The 7429-nt window shown below is 40.7% G+C and overlaps 1 pseudogene; it reads right to left on the bottom strand.

Annotated features, from left to right (window-relative positions):
• Positions 1 to 829: 829 nt before the first annotated feature.
• Positions 830 to 1856, bottom strand: LOC110304176 (annotated as a pseudogene).
• Positions 1857 to 7429: the final 5573 nt, after the last annotated feature.

The following is a 7429-nucleotide window of genomic DNA, read 5'->3' as shown; positions in this document are numbered from 1 at the left end:
TAGCAGATTAACAAATTATCACTATGCCTAAGATTTTTTTTTTTTTTTTTTTTTTTTTTTTTTTTTTTTTTTTTTATTGCTTCTATTTCCACTTTCAGGTATTGAGTAGCTTTTTGTGTTTTTTGTTTTTGCTTTTCTTTTTTCTTTTTTTAAATTTCATTGACCTGTGTGATTGTATTTTTCTGTATTTGTTTTATTCATTTTCTCTTTAAAGGTGTTTATTGTCTTTGTAAGTTGGATTTAAGACTATTTTCTCATGCTTCTGTTGTGTTAGGATATCCAGAGCTTTCTGTAGTGAAATAGTCTTGCTCTGAAGGGGCCATGTTGCCCTTTCTCTTGTTGATTATATTTATATACAGGCCTAAAGACATTTCATTGTCCCTGGATGTACCTGATGTAGCACATACTTGGAAGACAGGCCTAATGCAGATGTTCTCCATGTAGCAGACATCCAGTGGACAGATCTCGCGCACTATTGTCTCGCCAGCAAGGCTTCTGTTGCCCTACGGACCGTGTGGTCCATCTGTTGATCACTGGAGTCCCATATGTTTTGGGGCCCTGAGACCTGGGACCCTGATACCTGTTTTTTGACTCATTTTCATTATCTTTTGCCTGAATAAGCCGTCCTCTGATATCCCTAACTGAACGGCATTCACTGGCCGAATGCTTACCCTTCCCACATTTTGTACACAGTCCTGGTGTTTTCTGCCGAACAGGAGCATGGCAATCTCTCTTTAAGTGTCCTGGCTTACCACAGTTATAACAAACTCTGCTCTCTGCTATATTTGAGCGCTTTTGCCTTTGCAGAATGGCGGCCGCCAAACCTTCATTAAAGAGGGGTCCTCCAAGCTCTTGGCAAATCCTTAGTCAGTTCTGCAATCTTTCTAGGTGTAATGGCTGTCCTGCACTCCTGTGAAGCCTGTTCAAAGATTAGCTGCTCTATTAGGGGCATTGCCTGCTCTGGATCCCCAAAGATTCTTCCTGCAGCGTCCATCATCCTGGCTACAATTTCTGAAAATGGCTCTTGAGGTTCTTGTATAATTTTTGTCAGATGTCCTCCTGCCTCTCCTTTCCTTGAAAGTGCTTTCCATGCCTTAATGGCAGCAGCTAAAACCTGAGCGTATGCTCCCCAATTATAATTTGTCTGGATGGCAACATATTGTCCCTGACCTGTCAGTAGATCAAACGTCCAATTCCTTTAATCTCCTTCATCGGTGGCATTAGCCCTTGCTTGTGTTTGAGAGGCATTATACCATAAGGCTTTCCATTCTAAATACTGCCCCATATTAGTGAGCACAGCCTTTGCCACCATTTGCCAGTCTCCCGGAGTCATGGCCAAAGTAGCAAGTCTTTCAACTTGATTGAGATAAAGTAAAATTGGCACTAACTCCATAATTATGGACAGACTCAGCAAGTTCTTTGATCTGTATGTGCTCCAAAGACGCGTGAATGCATCCTCCATCTGCTGCCTCAAAGATAGGAAACATCTGCTGTAATTTTTGCCACTCGTCTTGAGGGATAAAAATATCTGAGCGAAAATTTTCCACATAAGGTGGAGGGGCACTAGGGCCTGAAGACCGAACAACAACCTGACCCTTGCTTCCATTCCTTTTGGACTTCCTCTCTGATTCGCTAGGTCGTCTTTCAGCAGGATGATATCTCTCTTCCTCATAATGAGCTGCTTCCTCCTCCAAATCTTCCTCATCAGTGGGACTAAGCTCCTCACTTGAATCCAAACCATCAAGTCCCAGAGCCTCAAGTTCCTTTACCGGATAAAGGCTCTTCTTTTTGGGGGCCTCTTCCCCCCCCCCACCCCCCGCTCCTCTCTCTTCTCTCCTGGGGCGTTCTTTCCCCATTCTCTCACTTCCTCGGATCCAGGGTCCTTGGAAGGGCCTTTTTTCTTAGGTATACCCTTTTTTCTTTGAGCGCCTAATCCTTTACCCTGCTCTGTTTCTGACATGCTGTCTTGAACCTCCTCTAGCACCCCCTGTTCTGCTTTCACTATAAGGAAAAGGATAAGTGCCACAAGAACAATTATGAAGGCTTCCACTGCCCCTTCTAGTTGTGGAGAAAGACCAGAACCAAACATGCCTCTCAGAGCTTACCTTGAAAAACTAACCTGGCTGCAGTTCTGAATCTGCCCCGCGAACGGAGGGTCTCCTCGGAGCCGGCAATGGTAAGGCGGTCCCAGGTTTCGGCGCCACTTCTCGAGTGCTATTGTAACACACACGCGAACAACCGGATCTTTCTGCAGCAATTCTTTACTAGCTTCAGCATAAGGAGGAAGACCCCGAGCCCCCAAAAGGCGCTGCTTATATATACCTCAGTGTGGTGTGTTCACACCTGATTGGCTCCTCTCTCAGCATGCCCCGGGATGGGCAGTGACTTGTTGTGAACACACTCTTGCACATGCGCATATTGCTTGTTTACCAGTTAGGCCACGTAGGCACAGCAGAAACTGGCGCCATCTTGTAATGGCGATTGCAGATTGATAGGGATGGCTTCCCACAGACAGACATGAATTGGGTGTTCTTATTGTACCAGGCCTGGATATTCCTTGGGTGGTGGGCCTGTTGGAGGCCAGAGAGTAGAGCTCCAGAGATAGCATTCAGCTAGCACAGGGCATCTAACGGTGACTCAGGTGATGGCAGAGTAATTGGGGAGAATGGATATAATCTATTTGTTCCTTGTTCAGTGAGCCTTGATGTTTCTTATTCACTAGTCCGAAGGAGTGTGGCCAAGCACTGTCCAAGCAATTTTAAAGCTTATCTTTAGTGTCTGTCTTTATGGCTAAATCATACTCTCCTTTCTGTGCCTCTTCTATAAACAGTTTTAAATTAGAATAAGTTGTATAAGTTTCTGTTCTTTCTAAAATATTTTCCCTGTTCTATTCCATTTCTGTTTCTATATAAATTTTATAACCCATTTAGTACATAGTATAAACCCCAGAAGTCATCCTTCTAAAGCTTTCAAAGGTTTTTGAATTGCACTGAAGTTGCCAACTAATGAGCAGATGTGATTTTTACCAGTGTGATGACTTGGTCCTGAGAACTCAGATCTTCTCTCAGTCACTTATCTCTACATTATTTTAATGTATATTATGCTTTGAATATCCAGATTTTTAATGCAATTTATTTCTTCATATTTCATATTTAGAGATATTTAGTCTAAACTTATCTTCAAATTCCCATTTCTGTCAGCTTTGGCACTATAAAACTTACAAATTAAACAAATTGTATTAATTCTTGCATAACTTAAATTCTGCAACCTTGTGAAACTTATTTAATTTTCCTATCCTTTTGTGTAGATATTTTCAGATTTCTTATATGGATAATCATGTCATGTGCAAATAAAAACAAAGTAGTTCCCTTCTTTCAATTTATATTTTTTTCTTGTTTTTCATCACTTGGCAAACTGTGAATACAATATTGAATAAAAACTTGGTAGACACAGAATCTTCAGCTTTTACTCTAACATTTAAAACTAAATGTTTGCTTTAGACATTGTCCTGAGCTATTGTTCTCGCCGTCAAGAACACACTCGGACAACTGGATTCTTCTGCAGCAAGCTTTATTGCTTCTTCAGGAGGGAAGACCCAGGACCCGGGAAATGGTGCTGCTTATATAGCCCTCAGCATGGTGTGTCAGCACCTGATTTGTTGCTTGCCCATCACCTGATTAGTACGCCCCGATATGGGCAGTGACTTGTCGTGAATTCACTCTCGCACCTGTTCACAAGGCTTGTTTACTAGTTGGGCACAGTGGAAGCCAGCACCATCTTGTAATGACGATTGCTCATGGCACGGCTCTCTACAAGACATTTTTGTATTACCCTTATAAACTTGAGGGAATTTTTGTACCCCCCCACCCCCAACCTGAAGCAGGCTGAGCCAGACCTTGACCTTCCTGCCACTAAGGAGGAGATTGCCTAGGGTGGAGACTTCCTCCCTAGATCACTCTACTGTTTAGCCACTGTCAATGTTCTCCTTCAAGACACTGCTACCTGCTGAGAGGCCCCTGAGCTATTCTGGAGACTACACCCTGTCCTGCATGTCATCACCTACATCTGGTTTCAGGTTCCAAGAATGAATTGGCAGCAATGCCTCCCCTCCCCCTTTATAAGCATAGTTGCTATTAAACATTTGAGCTTTGATCAGGAATCTTGACTTAGCTCCATTTTTCTCTCGACTGCCTAGTTCCCTCCCTCCTTCTAGCTTCAGCTTGCCTCCCAGGTGAACCCAGGTCCATGTGAGACTCGGGTTGTCTTCCAATAGTCTGGTGCCCGAACAGGGACCTGAAGAATGGCTGAAAAACACTGGAGGAATGCTGCTTGGTATGGAGCTTCATGGAAAGAAAAAGAAATGAATCATATCGGGCACCAAAACAACAGGTACACATGCTAGTGCTAGCTTAAAACTTCATTTTTTAAAGTGTTGCTGGAGGTGTGGAAAGATACAGACTAAGCTTGAATCAGTCCTAACTCAGTGCTGGATTCACTTAGGTCAGCAGCGAATTATAGGAACTAGGAACTGATCAGGTGGTTATCCTCGGCTTTTAAAGGCTGCTTCAGGCAAGAGGAAAAGGGTTTAAAAATTAATGAAACTGGCAGATGTCCTCAGTCAGGAGCTGAATCAGGCAGCAGGAACAGAGTTTGGAATAATAAAATAATATAGAGGAAAATGGATTTTGAAACTCTCCCAGAGGCAGAGAAAAATTTGGGGGATGCCCTGCCTTTTTATCTCTGGCCCTTACAGCAGAAGTTCTCTGTCCTCTTTGTGTTGTCTAATGTCTAGTCTAATGTCTGGTGTACCAGTCCGTTGATCTGTCAATCCATGTGTGTTTGTGTCTAGTTGTCTAAATGACTAAATGTTCTGTGTTTCATGTTGGAAAATAAAGATGGCTAAAACTTTATTTGCTGGTTCAGCAAAGTCGAAAGTGGCCACATGCTTTAGCCAGGTTCAGGCACAGCAGGGGAGCCACTGCTGGAAAAGCTGCTCTCAAAGAAAGGGAATCTGTAGCCTTTTAGTTTTGGGGCAAAGAAGCTGATAGATGTTTTTTTTCCTGGAGGGTTCTCTGCAATCATGATTATTGCATTTAGCTAGGAAAAGGTGCTTTTTATCTTATAATTAGAGCTAGAAAAACTGAAATTCTTTGATTGGTCTAAATTTATTAGATTCGTGTAGCCATTTCCTTTGGTTTTTCACTGGTCTTAGAAGTATAATATGCTCTGTGTGTCTTCATCGTAAAGTATTAGATAATAAGTTATTGGGTATGATCAAAAAGGTGTAACACTGGTTAGTAGAAAGTTAGCTTTAAATTGGTAACTCAGGTTTGGGAGTCTTTCCAACATGTGGTATAAGGCAGGCCAAGAGGCTGGGTCTCTAAGGATACTTGTAGTTGACATAATATTTAATGTGATTCTTATCCTAGAAAGTAGAATTAAAGGTAAGATTTAAAGCAATGCCTCTTTAATGAAGCATTAAAATTTGNACTGTCATGCATTCATAGGTATAAATTGGCAGCCAAATTTCATAACGTGATAGTGAAGTTTTGATGTTTATTCTAAGGTGATAAATTGTTTTGAAATTGGGTTTTCCTTTCCCAAGGTTATAGTTATAGTCTAATATTGCAAAAGAAACTTAAAAATTCTAAAATCTGTCCTCACTACAAGAGGAACAAAGCTCAGAGCAGCCTCCAAGGGGCTTGTGTGACTTTCTTTTGTCTTGCAAATGGTGCCTAAGGAAGCTCTTGAAACTTGCCTCTCCTTGCCTTCAGGGAAAATTACTTTTAGCTAAAAGAACATGGTTGCAGATCTATCCTGATGTTGTTCTAAATAAAGTTTAAATTCAAAGTTGATAAAGGGTCAATCAGGCTGTAGAATTTATCAGGACATTGTGATTTGACTTGCCTACTTCATGTAAAATTATTATAGATTTAAGAGTTTGTTTTTTCCTTTGCATCCAGAAAATTGTAAAGAATTTGCTTCTAGTGCGCTTGTAATCACTAGAAAATTTTGCATCTAGGTAAGGCTTACATGAGCTTTACCTCATGTAAGAAAAATTCTTATTGTCTTTGCTTTAATACAAGAAGCTAAGAGTTTGAATCTTTCAGTGTATATCGTTTCCTAAGTGGAAAGTATTTTATTAGCTAATGCCTCTCAAGGGAAGTTTACTTTAAATTCTTGCTCTCACACAAGGAGCTTTTAAGTTCTGGGGAGTAGCTGTTGCTCCAGAAAAGATTCAGAAGCAATATCTTTTTAATATTTAGGGTTTTAGCTATACTATAAAATTGTGGTACAGAAAATCTAAGAACGAAAAATTAATTTGCTTCAAAACTTTATTTTCAAAAGCTTCCAGGAGATGTAAATTGGCTAAGACCTCACCTTAAACTCACCACAGGAGAACTTAAGCGTTTGTTAGGTGCTATTAAGTGAGACACAAATTAACAGGCAAAGAACAAAAGGCTTTGCAGAAATAAAAGAAAGCTTTTATAATTGTTATCAATTATAATCAATGGTAATTAAATATTAGCTGCTTATTTTAGCCATGGTTATTAAATGTGGCCACAACAATTCTTTGACAAGAGAAAACATTATTGTAAAGTCATCTTTCTTCTCCTCCTGGTAGACCATTGGCCCACGTGGAGCTGGCCAGCTACTGGCTGCCAGTAGGGGGATGCAGCTTTCCCTGAGTGTCACAGGAGGTTGCCAGAAAGCGGGCACCCTTGTAACAAACTCAGGGGAGGGCCTGAAGCACCAGTCACATGCGCCATTGCCCCCATGAGCATCTGCCTGTCTCTGCCTGGGGTGGCTGTACTTTTCCTGCTAGGAATCAGGGTGCTCTGCCACCCTTGCTCAGGCTTCCTGGTCTACAACAGATTGGGCCGCTTCAGCCTCTATGGTCTGGGAGGAGGGCCAGAGGCAGGTGAGGCCAAAGTGGCGCTCACCTCAAAGCACAGTTTTAACATCTTATTAAGGCTGCTGTGGTGCTAATAAAGAATTGTAAGATAAATTCGTATATTTTAGAAAACCTATGACAAAAATTGTGGCTTAAGAACCTGACAAAGTGTCTACTTCTTGTTCCAAACAGCAATTGAATTGGTTATTACAGAATATTAATATTTGATCTATTGCATACCATCATTTTAAATAAAATTGACAATTATCCCAAAGATAAGTTAAAAAATTGTTTTTATGCATGTTTCTGTATCTTCTAAAATTCATCCAAGCATGCATCCCAATTACTGTGTTTGAAAACAGCACTTCTATGGGAGAAAAGTATATGTGAATTGGATCACACGCTTATTGTTTTGAGTTTTCTCCTGCTTCAGCACAGATAATTAAATTGTGTGCTGTAGATGGTGTTTTAAAATGTTGAATAATCAAGCTTTAATTTGTACATATATATATATATATATATATATATATATAT

This window comes from Mus caroli, chromosome 11, assembly GCF_900094665.2.
Source record: "Mus caroli chromosome 11, CAROLI_EIJ_v1.1, whole genome shotgun sequence".
Taxonomy (NCBI): Eukaryota; Metazoa; Chordata; class Mammalia; order Rodentia; family Muridae; genus Mus; species Mus caroli.
The sequence above is the reverse complement of the archived record's forward strand: the minus strand, read 5'-3'. Positions and strand labels throughout refer to the sequence as shown.